The following is a 17,271-nucleotide window of genomic DNA, read 5'->3' on the forward strand; positions in this document are numbered from 1 at the left end:
AAGCCTGACTAGCTTGGTCTGCAAAGCTATGGAAAGGATCATCCTGGACCTCATAAATAAAGATATTGGGGACCTACAGACACTGGATCCTACCCAGTTCGACTTTGTTAAGGGCAGATCCTGCCTCTTAAACCTGGTTGATTTCTTTGAAACAGTCACCAAGGCCATTGATGAGGGGAAGGTGGTCCACACAGCCTACCTGGACCTCGCAAAAGCCTTCGATACAATACCCCACTCGGGCATTATAGATAAGCTCACCAGTTTAAATATAAACCCCTATGGCACTAGATGGATTGCAAACTGGCTCAAGGACAGAACCCACATGGTTAGAATTGCTGGAGCCATGTCAGACTCCAAACCAGTTACAAGTGGTGTCCCACAAGGCTCAGTCTTGGGACCTCTCTTGTTCGGTATATATTTCTCGGAGGTACAGGCCAACATGGAAGGACTGTGGCTGACCAAGTTCGCAGATGACTGCAAACTGGGCGCCATAATCGACTCTCCAGCCGACACAAGCATCCTCCAAAAGGGCCTCATAGAAACAGACAACTGGTGCCAGAGCCATGGCCTCTAGCTAAATGCCAAAAAGTGTACAGTCATCCCCTTTGGCAAAAACAAAGTGCCCACAAATTACCACATAGGTGGTAATCCATTAAGTACAGAAGAAGTAATTAGGGACCTGGGGACCCAAGTTGATAGCAATCTCTCATTTGACAACCACGTAGCCAAAGTGGTTAGAAAAACATTTTATATAGCCAACCTAATCATGAAGGGATTCACATCTAGATCAGGGGAGGTCACCGTGCCTCTTTACTCATCCCTCATCAGGCCCATAATTGAGTACAATGCCCCTTTTGGGATGTACCTTACCAGACACCTGCAGCAACTGGAAAGACCCCAAAAGTACCTCACCAAGAGGATCAAAGGGCTCAAACAGATGCCATATGCTGCCCGGTTAAAGAAACTCCAGCTCTACTCAGTGGCATACCGCCTGTTCAGAGGCGATCTGTGCCTGACGTATAAAGCCATGTCCAACCCGGAATTAATGGACATGCTGCACCTCAGAAAATCCAAATCCCATCGAGCTACGTGCTCGAGAGACTTGAACCTCAGCACTGAAATAAATAGGACATGCTGGAGGGACAGATTCATAATCCAGAGGCTCCCTTCACTCTGGAATAAAATCCCAGTCCAGGTTAGGCAGAGTCCCTCACTGACTCTCTTCAAGAGGAATCTTGATGAGTGGATGGGAGATTGTAGGTTTACCCCAGGTATCACTTCTGTATCACTGTTAGACAGAGGCACAGTATACTAACCTCGAAAAAGGGCATAGCAAAATAAATTTAAAATGAGTGACGAAAGCCAAACACATTCTGGCTAGGCTTATAAATGCCCTAGGGCAGATAGCCTAGTATGAACCTATGAACCTATGAAGAGAACACTGGGCAAAAAGTAGCCACTGAAGAATCCTCATGTGAAGTCTTGCAGGAGGGACTCGCATAATCGTGGCAGCCATGGCACCTAACAGCTGGAGGACCACTTTTGCCTTGACCTTCTTCAATGGTAGTAGAGCATAGACTTGTTGCTGCAAAACCTGAATTCTCTCTTCTGGCATGAAAACCTTCATGAGCACTGTGTCTAATTTGGCACCGATAAAGGTGACACGCTGCGAGGGCAACAATGCAGACTTTTCCCAATTCAAGGTGATTCCCAGTCTTTGGCACAGTGCAATAGTGGTGTCCCTGGTCCATAGCAGTAGATGCCTGGTGGTGGCAGACAGGAGCCAGTCGTCCAGGTATGGAAACACTTGGAATCCCATACATCTCAAGTGAGCCATTACCACTGCCATGCATTTGGTGAACACCCTGGGGGCTGTGGTGAGACCAAAGGGCAGGGCGGAAACTGAAAATGACTGGCTCCCAGCTGGAAGCGTAGGTGACTTCTGGATGCCCTGTCCATTTTTATATGGTAGTAAGCATCCTTGAGGTCAATGGAGCACATCCACACACTTTTCCTAATAACGGGAGAATTAACTGTAATGTGATCATGCGGAACTTGGACTTCTTTACATGAAGGTTTAAACGGCTGAGATCCAAAATGGGTCTCAGGTCCCCTGTTCTTTTCGGCACCACAAAGATTCTGGAGTAAGTCCCTAATCCTGCTTGGTCTGAGGGGATGGGCTGGATGGCTCCTTTTAACAGCAACATTTGAATTTCTAAGGTTGCGGAATCCCTTTGACTGAGTGGAACATCTGGGATTCTTTTGTTTGGAGGAGGAGATGAAAGAAAGGGAATGTGATAATCTTTGCAGATAATCTCTAATACCCATTCATCTTGGGTGATGTCTCACCAGCCTTCTGGGTATAGAGAAATGTGACCCCCGACTGGTTCCAGAGATGCGCAGTCAGGTCTCCTCTCAGGAGAGCTGGTAGGGGGAGCCACAAAAGGAATCATGGTCCCTCTGGTTACGTGGGCCTCCCCCTGCCTCTAGGGCACCATCTACCTGAATTTCCACCCCCTCCTCTGCCTCTGGAGGGGGAAATCACTTTGTGCATCATGAAAAAACCTCTGTGATTTTCTGAACCACATTTTCCCATCCTTCTGCCCCTTGGGACAAGGCCTAGAAGGCATGGAAAAAACAGACTCCCACAGCAGACAGGGTTTTTCCCTCCTGCTCGCACCTAATGAGATTATCCTTCACCTTGGTTCCAAATAAGGATGAACCATCAAAGGGCGCATTGGTGAAGGTAGTCTTGAAGGCCTCCGCGAAATTGCACAGGTGCATCCAGGAGTGTCTCCTAAGAGAAACTCCGGAACCCGCAGCCCTGCTTGCTCCATCAGCTGCATACGAGACCATCCTCATGGAGGAGTTAGCAATAGAATTTAGGGTAGACATCTGTGCACTGACTTTCTGAGCCACAGCATCAGAAATGTTACCCTGTAGGGAATCTCCCAACTCCTTTAGGAGATCTCTTTGGAGCCATGTAAAATGTGATAAGCAGTTCAGCGACCCCAGTGTAAAGGCCACTGAAGAGAACACACACTTCTCATACCTGTCCATAGCCCTGGACTCCTTGTTAGGGGGATGGACAGTAGATAAAGTTTCTGCAAGCTCCTTCTTGGTGGCTGCCGCTACCACCATGGCATCTACTGGAACGCCTTTTGAAAGAAATTCTCTATTGGGGGAGCAGACAAAAACTTGTTGGGTCTCCTAGGGACTGGTTCAACAGTGTCTGGAGTTTCCCACACCTTTCGACAAATGAGGTCCAGGAGTTCGTTGAATGGGGGAGAAACCCAAGAGTTGGAGGGTTGGGAACCAAAGGCCTTCAGGAACTCCGACTCCTCCTCAGAAGGGGCTTTAGATGGCCAGTCGCCTATCTGTCTCAGTATTTCCAAGATATCTGAAAAAGAGATATCATTAGAAGACGACTTAGGGGACCCCTCTGACTCCTCGAGGTCGGTGTCAGATGTGAGGGACTCATGTTGAAAGTTAATGTGCTTCCTCTTGCACACTCTCTTTCTGGGTGGCTGCTCAGGTAAAATACCCGGGATGCTTCAGAAAGCTGGGGACCACTCATGGAGGTATCCTGAAGCCTTAGGTCTCTGCTGTCCCTAGATAGAGGGTGATTTGATACTGATATCGGTGCTGGAGGGGGAACAGTGTCGGTACCATAGGATGCAGCGGACAACCTGGCCAGCACACTCCTCATGACCTTGAAAGCTGATCCCCCTGGCTCCGAAGGTCGACTAACCACAGAAGACAACCTCAGAGCTGAGGAAATAAGGTCTGAAGCCGATGTTGGGTCCATGCTCACCCGAGCCGAAGTGCCGAGAGGAAGGCTTGGAGCCAAAGACGATCAACCCGATACCTCACTCTCGGCTCCGACCAGCGAGCTGTGGACCCTGGACCCCGTGGATGGCACCGACGGGGTTGGAGTGGAGATCGGAGCCGAGGCACCAGAAGGGGCAACTGGAGCCAATCTCGAGGCATCAGATGGAACTGACAGCTCTGGCTCTGAAGAAAGGTCCAGAGGTGGAAAAAACAAATATGAAGAGGGGACGGGCTCTAGAGCTGATAGCAATTTAGCCAGCACCGATGACTGAAGCAGTTTCTTCACCACTCTATCGACATTGTCATTGGAAAGTTTGTTGGTAGAGGACATGGTTAGGGATCTGGATCTCCCTATAGAGGGAGACCTACAAGTAGGGGAGACCAGTTGAAAAACTGGAGACCGGCTCCGAACTGATACATCTGACCTCGGGTCCAATAAACCTGGAGCTGATGCCAGTGGAGCCGAAGAAGCTATAGTAGACTTAATAATTTTCTCCGGTGGCTCCGAGGAGACTGACGGAGCCAGAGAGCACTTCTTAGATGACTTTTTATCCAACTTTTTATCTGATTTGGGAGAAGACTTTAAACTGGAGTATCTCGCCAAATCCTCTTCAAAAGATGGTCTCAGCAATCCTCTCAAAATCAGCTTGTTCTTCCTCTCTTGCAGCATGTGTTGGCTAAAAGCATGACAGAACAAGCAGTATACCTGTAAATGAATAGCCCCCAAGCAATACACACATACAGAATGCCCATCTGTCAGAAACATTTTGTTGTTACACTTAACACACTTTTTGAAGCCCGAAGGCCTGTGCTCTTTAGACTCCTTGGACATATTGAGACAAGAACACACACAAGGGAAAATGGTAGGGGCACCTTCACCACAGAAACAAAAAGCACGGGAAACTAGCCTCTAACTCAAATGGCCTAGAGACCATGAGGTAACTACAGGGAGGACTAGGTCCTCTATGTTAAATGGGCATAGCCCAGGAAAAACCAACAGGGAAACAACCAACAGTCACACCACAATAATACCACTGATAAACTATCAGAAAGAACAGGAAAAACCAGGGGAGGACTAGGTCCTCTAACTGAAATGGGCCTAGCTCGTAAACACCAAGTAAAGTGATACCAGAAGAGTTCACTAAACTGCTAAAAGTAAAAATACACACACACACTAGCTACTAAAATAGCTTTTGGAGCTACTAAATTGATCAAATAGTAGAAAATTTGTACTTAGCCACGACCAAGAGTGGGACTACATCCGAGTTGTACGAGCGGCAAGTGAGATCTGGGGAATAGGTGCATTGCACCATGGGATGCCTCTTAGCCACGAGCCAATTGAAGACTTCAAGCTAGAGTATGGCCGAGTCAAAGTCGAGGTTTGGCTCCGAACCCACGGGTAAGAATGTCGGTGAGATTGGACTATATAACATCAACCATTTGGAAATAGTCTGTTTTGACACAGGTTATCCTCTCCTCTTCCATTCACAAGAAATGAACAATTGATCCAAAGATCTAAAAGACCTTGTTCTGTAAAGATAGTAACTGAGCTGTCTAGACATCCAAGGTATGGAATGTCCTTGGTCCCTCATTTTCAGGTTCAAGAAAGATGGATAGTTTGTATTAAAGTAAAGGCAAATAGTACTTTAGACATAAAAGATGGATTAGTTCTGAAAGAAACCCTGTCCTGTGGAAAATGAGATTGGGTTGAGCATTCTATCTCAGATACCCTTTTTTGCAGAGATCAGAGCAGTCAGTAAAATTATATTCCATACTGAGGCCCTCACATCAGCCAGGTTAGCTGGTTCATATGGAGCAAGTATTACCTTCTCTAACACAAAATTAAGATCTTAATAAGGGGTGACCAGTTTTCTTGAAGGCATCTAATGCAAACCCCTTTCAAAAACATATTGACATGAGAGAGCATTGAAAGAGGAGGATCCATGGACAGATATGCTGAAATGGCCAATAAATTAACCTTGGTAGAGGAATGAGAAAGGCCATAGGGTAGGAACTCACACAAATATTGTAAAACCAGAGAATGACTAGCTCTGTGTTGGTTATGTTATTGCCATCAACTAGAAAAACTTTTCTATTTACTAATGTATGATGTTCTAGTAGCAGGCTTTCTTGATTCCATTAGCACCTGCTGCACATCCTCAGTAAACAGGTGCCTAAAAGGAAATAAGACCTTATCATCCATGCAGTCAATTGAAATTGATTCGGGTTGGGATGCATCTAACAACCCTGAGCTTACATGAGTAGAATCATTCTGTGAGGAAGCTCGTGGTAATTGCCCATGGCCATTTCCAAAAAAAAAGACAGAGTCCTTTATTGGACCACTACTGCCTGAGTTAGAAGGGAGTCACCACAATGAACTTGGGGGATTCCTTCTGAAACTTCAGAAGTACCCTCAATATTAGTAGACAAGGTAGCAAAGTATACAGTAAAATTCCTGTCTCTGGGAAGAAAAGGCATGTGTTTTCCAGGCCTTCTTGCATGAAGTCCTGGAGCAGAATGTTGCAGACTCACTTTTTCAGAGAGAAGGTCGACTTTGAGGAACCCCCCCAGTGATGGATCAAATCTTGGAAGACTCCCAATCTACTTTCTATTCATGAGGATCTGCTCTTGTCCTGCTCAGCTTGTCTGCCACACAATTTTGCTCTGATGGAAAGTAAGATTGCTTGTAGAGTGACACTGTGCTGTGAAGCTATGTCTCAAGCTAACATATCTAGTTTGCAAATGGTATACAGCCTGGTTTTCCCCTGCTTTTTGATGTACCACATGACTGAGGTATTGTCTGTAACAACTTGAAGAGGTCTCAGGGGGCCAAAGATGATTCAGAGTTGATTGGTTGATCAGGGTAAGCATCGCCTTCATACTTATTTGCTTGCATCTATCTTTCTAGTCCCAAACACCTTGCACTTATCCCTCCTGACAGTGCTCCCCAAGCAAAGTCAGAGGTGTCTCTGGTGACTGACTACTTTGGAGCAGGATGGGATAAGGGGAGACCTGAATTTCAGGAAATTTGCTGTCTCCACCAACTGATTTGTCTTCTGCCAATCCCCAGTACTGACATTTGAAAAGACAAAGGATGTTGGTGCTGGGACCAGAGAGACTTCAGTTACCATTGTATTTTTCTCATATGTAGTCTTGCCAGGGCTATCATGAGAATAACAGATGCCATGAGACTTAAAATCCTCGCAATGACCAAAGTCTGAGTGGAAAACCCTTAGGAACAGATTTATATATAGATCTATTTTTCCCCTGTGAAAGAAAAGCTCTTTGAACTGAGATTTCTAGCTGACACCTCAAGAACAGACTCCTATGTGGACTTCCAAGATGGCTACACATTGAATAACAGCTTAACTCTAGCTCTCCCAGTATGAAAATAGAAACTCAACAGAGAAGGCCAGTAGACTTTTGTGCTTATGGGTACATTTAAATAACTGGCTAGTAAGTGTAGTCTGGATGCCAGGAAAAAAGAAATATAGAGCACCTAGAAAAAATCAGCTACAAAAAGTGAGGAAGAACACTGACTGGGGAAAGTACTGCAGCTGTTCAGCAAAAAGTAATGCAACTTCCAGTAACCAACAGGAAGATTTAAAACAACTGCACATAGATATGGTTAAAATATACAAAACACTGATGTAGTATATCAAAACAAACAACAAAAGGATGAAAGAAGCTTTAAACAGATATTCAGGTGAGGTGAAAAAGCTGCAAAAAACAGAGGTTGAAATGAAGAAAAGGCTGGCTGAATAAGAGACTCTTCATGAACAGATGTTTCAAAAAATAATGGAATTAGAGAACAGAACACATCAAGAAAACCTGAGATTTTCAGCTATACCAGAGAAACTGGAAGGAACAGACTGCATTAATTTTATGAAAACAGACATAAGCAACTGGCCTGGTTTTCCAAAGCATGAGCTGTTAGTTGAAAGGGCACATTGTGTGTATGCACAAAACCTGGCTATGAGAAAGCAACCTATACCTTAAATAGTAAAGATACATTCCTACCAGCAGAAGGGGTTGATTCTGACAAAACTGTGCCAGAAGGACAAAATACTAAAAGTGGGAGACAGCAGTGTTTGTGGAGAATGATTACTCATTGTACACCAGGCAGAAGAGGAGTAAATTCATTCCACTATTCAGGGAATGTCGAGACGCAGGTGTGAGACAGATTCAAATAGTTGTACCCAGCAGTTTTCAAGTTATTCTTCCCTGGAGGGAAAAAATAATTTTTTGATGAAATACGTGCTAAGGAAGAAATACAAAAGTTTGTCTAACAAACAGTGAGCCATAAAATAGGAGATTCTTCATCTTGTTCTTCTGGTAATAAAGACCACAGAGAGACTGTACCTGTGAAAACTTTTCCACTGTTTCAATGAAAAATGTTGGAGAAAAGGAAAGGAGCATGAGAGTTGACTAGAAGAATCAAGAGTACATTGGAAATGAAACAGACACAGGATTTGGGAGATGAAGATGAGCAGTAATAAAACCAGTAACTTAATATGGGATTACAATGCAATAATTATATTTGTGAAATATGACGGAACAAGAAAATCTGGAAATACTGGACTTTTTCAGAATTTGTTTGATTCATGGGGGACTCAAGTATGTGACTACTACTACTTAGTGTTTTTGTGAATTTTCAGGATTCCGAATATAGACTACTAATATTCAGAAAAATGCTTTGGGGAGGGGAGAAAGTTAACTGCAATTAAAGAAAACGTTTTTCTTAATAGTACTATTTTTGTGGTCTATGGTTTTCTTTGCATACTATCAAGTACAGTTTTTTCAGTTATTTTTAAGTGTAATGGAGATTCTAAATAGGTGCTGCTGATTTTTTTTCCTTTTTTCCCTTTCTTTCTCCTCTCTCTTGTTCAGTTTTTAAGAAATGTAGACACTGTATTGTAAACAAACTCTGGTTAAAACAGCATGACAAAAGAAAAATGAATGCATTTTTTCTCATTCTTGCAAGGGGGAATGGCTGGATTAAGGACCTTAGAATGATTTAGTAACAAGTTTTAAGAGAAAGCAAGTAAATGAAAAAGTATTTTGAATATTCTGAGGCTTTTTTCTAGCAAATGAATGTATGCTTAGTAGCAATTTTGTATTTGGCCCTCATTTCTCCGTGGAAACAATCTGATAAACAGAAATTGACTGCCTGGTTCTCATGTCTCCATGAAGACAATCTGATTATGAGAAGTTGGCTGTCTGGTTCTCATCTCGTCATGGAGACAATCTGATAAAGAGAAACTGGTTACAGTCTGGTGGAGAGTGACTGGCTGGAGAGAAAAAGAAAAGAGACACTGGCTAAGAGAGATAATGTTCTTTGAAAGCGTACTGGGGGCTTCCCAACTGGGAGACCTATAAAGATAAAAGAAAACCAGCTAGCATTTAGTAGAAGTACAGGCTGCACCATGCTTCTTAGCATGGGTAACCTTTCTTTTAGGTTAACTCAAGTCTATGAGTGTGGCTGTCAGTTTGGGGCATTTGTTCCTATTAGGAGGGCAAGCCTTCAATACTTGAAGATGTACATAGTTGTTCGTGTTATTACATTAATAGGTATTTCTTAAGATGTCTTTAAATTAAGTTAACATGGCTTACACCAGACTTGACTGGTCATTATATGACTCATTTTGTCAGGATGTGCTGGATGCACTGGAATTAAATTACTTAGCTGTAGATTTTCCAGTGATTCCCACTATATTCAAAATCCTGAAAATTCACAAAAACACTAACAACCCTCCATTTAGACCGTTTGTTGCTGCTAGGAACTCCAAGATGGAACCATTAGCCTCCTATATTGATGTATGTACCAAGAAGGCATTAACTAACAAACCATACATTCTGAAGGATTCCTAGCACTGCTTGGAGTTGCTTAGGGATAAGTCAATTAAGGATGAATATATGTATATTACAATTGATGTGATTAACCTATTTACAGTTATTCCGCATGACATCAGTCTTGAGTAATTTTGTGAAAGTTTATTAAATGTTGATGGTATTTATAACGTTAAGAGAAATTTACTTGTTAAGATGATGGAGACAGTTTTAAACAATTTTTTTTGTATTTTGAGTGCGAATATTTGACAGAAATCTGGAGTGGCAATGGGGGCAAGGTGTGCCCCCATATATGACAACCTAGTTCTTGTCGAGTGGGGAAAGGAAATTTGTATTTGATTCTATCTACATCAAGGACGTTGTCCTATGGGAACATTTCCTTGATGATATCCTTATTTTCTGGTGTGGCAAGAAGGAAACAGTTAACGATGTTGTGTTGTTCCTAATGGGCACAACTGATTTTTTTAAGATTTACTTATAATATGGGCCTGAATGAAATACATTACTTAGACATACTGTTATATAAGCATACTCAGATGGGAGAATTATGTTCCTGTATTTATAGGAAATAAACTTTCTCCACTATGCTACTACACTTTGATATTTGCCACCCCTTTTACCAGAAGAAAGTGGTTGTGAAGGGACAGATGGTATGCCTTTCGAGATTAGTAAGTGATGGCCATTTGTTTGACACTGAACTTTCCAAGTTGATTGAACTTTTTTTGAATAGGGGCTACCCAATTATGCTACTAATTAAAATCAGAAATGAAATCCATAAAAAAGGAAGGATATTTACACCCCAATTTTACTAATGAATATAGACATGAAAATGAATGCACTTCAAATTGCATCACAAAATCAAACATTGTTCCTGCCTTTTAACTAGAAATTTGAGGCATTAAAATATGTAACAACTGCTAGGATGCAACCATTAGTAGCGAGTTGAAAAGCAAGTTAGGTGAGTGTCCTATGGTAACCTACAGTAGAAGGAGGACTTTGAAAGAAATTTTGGAAAAGAATAAAAATGCTTCCAACAAATTTTATTACTCCCAGATAACTAAATGTGGTAGGTGTAGGTTCTGTAGATTTATGCAGGAGGGTCCATATGTGACCATTGAAGGTCATGGTAGGACAATACAATGTCCAGGACTGGATAATTGCAACACAAAAAATGGTGGTATACATTGCTGTGTGTGTGGTACTTGCCCTGCATTCTACATAGGAAAAAAACACCCGTAGGTTACAGGATAGAATGGCAGAACACCTTAGAGATATGAGAAACAGAAAAACCACCAACGTATTATATTGTCACAATGAAATATATGATAATTTTAATAAATGTTTTTCTTTGTTATTGATAGGGTTAAATACAATGACATGGGGGTGATAAGAAAACTACACTTGAGGTCAGGGAGACACTATGGCAATTGAGAATAAATGCCACAGTGTCCCCAGGCATTAATGACAGCTGCTCTGTGGCCAGTGTATTGAAATTAAGGTCAACAAGCATCTGACACAGTTTTTATATGTATTATTATCATTTTTTATTATTTTATTACTTTTTGGTGTTTCTATGTATTGTGCATATTTTAATGATGTGATATTATTAGTATTTGTACAACTAGTTAAGTCTTATAAGTCTGATGTTAGGCAGCCTGCGCAATGTTTCTTTAAAAGTGACTGCTTTTAATAATTTTGTTCCGATTGGTGTCTTATTACTATATTAAGTAGACTGAATGTCAAGAACAATGTCTCTGATGATGATTGTATGAAACAGGTGAAAGCACTAAGTCTTGTTGGAAATTGTGTTTTAATAAACATTCATTTTGTTTAGAATTTGACATGGTGGTGACTTTTTTTTTTTTTTTTAAAGTTCAACCTACCAAACCTGCATGTAACACAGAAGCTGGAACTAGACATTTAACAAAAAATGTGTTGTACATAAAGGTTGGAATAATAATTTTTAATACAATGATGCTTTCTGTAATGTCTTTAAATATCAATGGTCTCACAGATAAATATAAAATGGAAAGACTAGCAAACTATTTTAAAAAATGCAGACTGCAAACAGCTATGTTACAGGAGACACACTTGGAAAGAACTTGAACTTGTGCATTTCATAAAGAAAGGTTTTCAGGATGGTTATTCAAGGGAGTATCTGGAACAAAGGAAAAGCAAAGTACTTATATTAATTTGAATAGGACTTCCAATAGTGATAGAAAATATTAAAACAGATAATAATGGCAGATTGGTAGTGATAAGGGGCCCCTTCAAGGCAGGAGGGTTACACTGTTATAATAGAGCTTAAGAAAATTCTGGGAGAAATAATCAGTTTTCAACAAGGAATATTACTTATATGTGGGGATTGGAATTTTATTTGCGGCAGAGAGGATGTGTCTGGGGGGGGGGGCCCAGAAGGGAAACTATAACAAAGAAGGGTAAATTTTTGAAGACTTTTATGAAATTATTTGGCATGGAAGATGTGAATTCAGCAACAGGAGTTCAGAGTGGATTTATATACTATTTACCAAGACATAAAAACTGGGCTAGGCTATACATAATTTACATTTCATAGGAACATGTGTATTTAATTGAAGGTCTTGATACACACCCAATAACTATTTTGGATAATGCACCAATAATAACTAAAATAAAACACAGGGTAATTAAACAAAAATGAGACCCTGGCACTTTTCCACCTGTCTGTTGAAAAGACAGGAATGGGTAGTGGAGATTATTCAGGAGCTATTTGAAAATATAGAAATTACTACTGAAAATATAGCTAGAGAGTCAGATAAATTAAGGTGGAGTTTAAAAACAGAGTGGAAATAAAAGAAAGGAAATTATGGTTAAGAAGCAATAATAATTATTTTGAGGGACTGACAAATATTAAAGTATTGGAGGATAGGGGGAATCTCACAGAACAAGAAGAGGATCAACTGCAGAATGCTAAGCAGAAAATAAGGGATTACCTCGAGAAAATACATGAGTTTAGAAAGATTGCTGTTAAGCAACTGTTTTTTACTAACATTAGAGCACAAAAACTTTTAGCACAATGACTCCGGAAACAGAAAGTAGAAAGGACTGTCACCAAGCTTAGGTAGCCTATAACAAGCTGTAGAGGTATTAGAAATTCAATGAAAGTCTGTATAAAGCAGAGAAATATGGAAATTAGGAAAAGATACAAATGGCAATGTTTATGGAAAAATTAAATATGCCAAGGTTAGAGGTAGATGAGGCTCAAGTACTAATAGCTAAGATAGGAGGAGACGAGATAAAAATTGTGATGTAAATCCAATTTACATGAAAGTCCCCAAGAAAGAACAGATGGAATTCTTGTGGAAGCAAGGAACCTAGGAGGCAAAAAATGGATAAAGATCTGGAAGGTTTTGTTTAGCAGTATTCTATGAGGAGAAGTATCAACTTCCTGGAAGAAAGCAGTGGTCTGTAATACCAAAAGTGGATAAATATCCAGCTTCATACAGGCCCATTTCAACACTAAACCATGATTATAAAGTATTCATGTCTATAATGGCTATAAGAATGGCAAAAGTAATGTCAAACTTGATAGATATAGATCAGTTTGGTTTTGTGGAGGGAAGGCAAATGTTTCACAACATTAAAAGAACATTGATGATCCATAGGGAAGCAGAATGTAAGAAAATAGCATAGTTGTTGGTAAGTATTGATGCAGAAAGCATTTGACAGAGTAAACTGGGACTTTATGAACAGGGTAATGGAAGTATTTACATTTCTTGAAAAAATTATAAGGTTGATTAGGAGGACATATGAGGGATTGGTGGTGAAAATAAAAGTCGGTGGGGTCCTCTCTGATAACTTCTGTTTGATCAGAAGGACCAGACAGGGCTGTCCTCTTTCCCTTTTGTTATTTGCATTATATTTAGAAACACTGGCAAAGAAATTAAGGGACTCAAAAATTCAAGGCTATAACTGGCATGGTAGTTAAGAAAACCTGGCTCTATTTGCAAATTATACTATTTTATGCCTGACAAAACCAGAAAGAGACGTTAGTGTTGTGGAACATTTTGAGACTTTTTGGGATACAAAATTAATGAAGCTAAAACAAAGGCAATAGTGGTAAATTAGATATCCACATGTGGATTGGTTCAGCAATATCCATATTTATGGGGACATGACAAAATGAAGTATTTAGGAGTATGGATTAAAATGACTGGTGTGGCAGCTAAGGATATGTGGGAAGAGACTAACTAAAAGATAATACAAAAACTAAAAAAAAAATGGAAACTTTGTTATATGGATATGAATAGTAAGATACAAGCAGTTACAATGATTTTAGTCCCATTAGACTTATACACAGGTCAGGCATATTTTTATCAACCAGAGGAGAAGTTTTGGATAGCAATTAATAAAGAGCTGAAGGACTTTAACTGGGAGGGGAAGACAGCAAGACTCAATTTGGATAAACTGATTCTTCCAGTAGAACAAGACAAATTGGGATTACCTGATGTGAAGGGGCATTTCAGAGCTATACAATTAAGGTTCTTATATATAGCACAAGCAGAAAATTATAATTCAATGTGGAAAAGCATGATGATGAAATGGGGGAAGCTCAAGAAACAAGGAGAGACTGGGATTTTGGATGCAGGCTTTTAAGGAGAATAACAATAACTTCCGCGGTGGTGCAGCAGTAGCGTTGTTGCCTCACAGCAAGAGGTTCTCCCATTCGATTCCCGGCTGGAGTGCAGGGAGTGCCTTCTGTGCGGAGTCTGCATTTCCTCCCCGCGTTTGGGTGGGCATTCGAAAGACATGCATAAATGGGCGTACCTTCGTTGAAGGTTGAACGTTGAGCTGGCAGATTGGCGTTCGTGAAAATCAACTGCCAATCATTAGTGGACCGAAGTTCTGCTGTGGCAACCCCTAACTGGGAAAAGCCAAAAGACAACAACATATAGAATATTATATCTCTAAAGCAGCAGAAAGTATCCTACAAACTAAGCTAACACATGAATGGAGAAAGGAGATTCTGCCGATAGGGATAACTGCAATTATGTATATAGACAAGAGGAAAGAGGGGTCTGGAACTTACTGGAGAAAACTGTCAAAGGAACCAAGGTAGTGGGAGCAAATAAGTAAACATGGAAAGATGATAGAATGGGAAGACACTAAGAATTTATTTGGACTGCAGGTTAGAGATTGCCTTCCCTATCGAGGTCTGATATCAGAGTATAGGCAAAGAGAAAGAAATAGGGGAGGGCGTCCTAAACAAAAGACCAGCACTGGTAGAGTTTTTATTGGAATTTAGAACAGAAGCTGTCATTAAAAATGGAATAATCAGTAGAGCATATAAAATATTGCATGATAACTATAAGAATCAATCAGAGGAAAATAAATAGGCTTGGGAAGAGAGATTGGATTAGCAATTCACAAAGAAACAATGGGAGGATGTCCCCCAAATATGCAACAAAATCTAGATTTAGCATTTTTGCTTGGAAATGTTTATACACAGATATTTTTATACCCCAAGTGGACTTCAGATAAATTTTCCGCTGGTAGACAGCAAATGTTGGAGGTGGAGTTAACTAGGAACATATTTTCGGAGTGCGATGAGTTGGAGTACTTTAAGGATTCCCTGATGACTGCACTGTCAGAGATGCTGGGTGGGCAGATTAGTGTGACAAGGGGGATGATTTTTCTGATCTACAATACAGAATTGGAATTGCCTAGACATGGTAAGACCTTGCTGTGTCTAATTATGGTGGCTGCCAAAAAAGCAATTACTGCTAAATGGAAATGAAATCAAAATCTAAACCAACTATACTAGAAGTAGTAAATATAGTAAGCGAGAGAAAACAGCTGAATTGAGATCTTTAGAAAGGGGTAGGGGCAAACTAGATAGGAAAAATGGGACTTGTGGGAACAATACAAACAGGGGAGGAATGAGGTTTAAAAGAAGGCAGGACTTAAATGAGCTATGTAATATTTGACTGAAAATTATTGGGTAGATTATAAATGATGTATAAATCGGGAGTGCTTCAGTACGGTTTGCCATGTAAAAAGTTTGCAACTAGGATTGTGTCGGTGTGGATTGTTTTCATTTATAAAAATACATGATTGTCTATGTCTTATGTGATGGTTTAATAAAGATGTTTCTTGTTTACAAAAAGGAGCAGAATTGAATAACTTATGTAATGCTGCTTAGGTTTTATGATGTACAACAATATATGTGAAGTATAATGTTTGTAAACGTGAACTTAATGCAGTTTGCTTGCTTTTATATAGATGTAAATGTGCTTATATCACAACTGATAATTCCATAAAGGTGTTTAATAAAACAGAGGAGAAGGATTTTATCTGTGAAGGGAGAGAGCATGGGTCAACTGGGATAATTTGATCCTTCCAATAGAGCAAGGTGGTTTGGGATTACCAGATTTGAATGGGCTGTTTCAGAGCTATACAGTTAAGGTTCCTATACAATGTAAAAGCAGAAAGGGATGATGAACAAATGGGGGGCAGCTCAAGAAACAAGGAGAGACGGGGATTTTGGATGCACATCCTTAAAGAGAATAATAATAATCATATAGAATAACATATTCATAATGTAGCAGAAAGCATTCTAAGTAGTAAGCCAACATGGGAATGGAGAAAGGAGATTCCGAAAATATAGATGACTGCATTTAGGGGTACAGTGAATAGGCAAGAGGGGGCTGGAATTTACTGGAGAAAACTGGCAAAGGAACCATGGTATTAGAAGCAAATAATTAGTGAGGGAAATGTAATAGAATGGGAAGAGGCCCAGAATACATATGGACTGCAGGCTAGAGTTTGCCTTCCCTATCAAAGACTGATACCAGAGTACAGGCAAAGATAAATAAATAAGAGGTCTCTAAGTGGAAGATGAGCACTGGTAGAGCTTTTAGTAGACTCTAGAACATAAGCTCCTGTTAAAAAAGGGATAATTATTAGGGCATATAAAATACTGCATGATAATAATAGGAATCAATCAGAGGAGATTAGAAAGTATTGAGAAGAGAGACTGGACAAACAATTCACATAGAAACAATGGGAGGATATATGTATAGCTCCCAGATATGCAAAAAACTCCAGAAGATTTAGGATTTTTGTTTGGAATTGTATGCACATGTATTTTATACCCCAAGCAGACTTGAAAGAATTTTTTCTCAGGTAATGCAAATTTTGGAGATGTGATGGGGAAGAAAGAGTTAATTTGGAACATAATTTTGTGAGTGTAATGAGTTGGCAGATTTCAAAAATTCCCTGCAGACTACTCTGTCAGAAACAGGAGAGCAAATTGATGTAACTAAGGAAATTATATTTTGAGCTGTGAAACAAAATCAGAATTGCCTAGCATAGCAAGGCCTTGCTAAGTTTAATTCTAGTATCTGCCAAAAAGCAATTACTATAAAATGGAAATGAAAGTCTAAAGTAACCATACTAGAAGTAGTGAATATAGTAACTAAGATAAAAGAACTGGAAGTGGGATCTTTAGAAAAGGGTTTGAGCAGATTGTATAGAAAAATAAATGGGAATTGTGGAAACAATACATGCAGAATAATGTTTTGAAGGAGGAAATGAGGTTTAAGGGAAGGC

The sequence above is a fragment of the Protopterus annectens genome, chromosome 2.part1 (genome assembly GCF_019279795.1).
Source record: "Protopterus annectens isolate FY-2018-M chromosome 2.part1, PAN1.0, whole genome shotgun sequence".
NCBI lineage: Eukaryota > Metazoa > Chordata > Ceratodontiformes > Protopteridae > Protopterus > Protopterus annectens.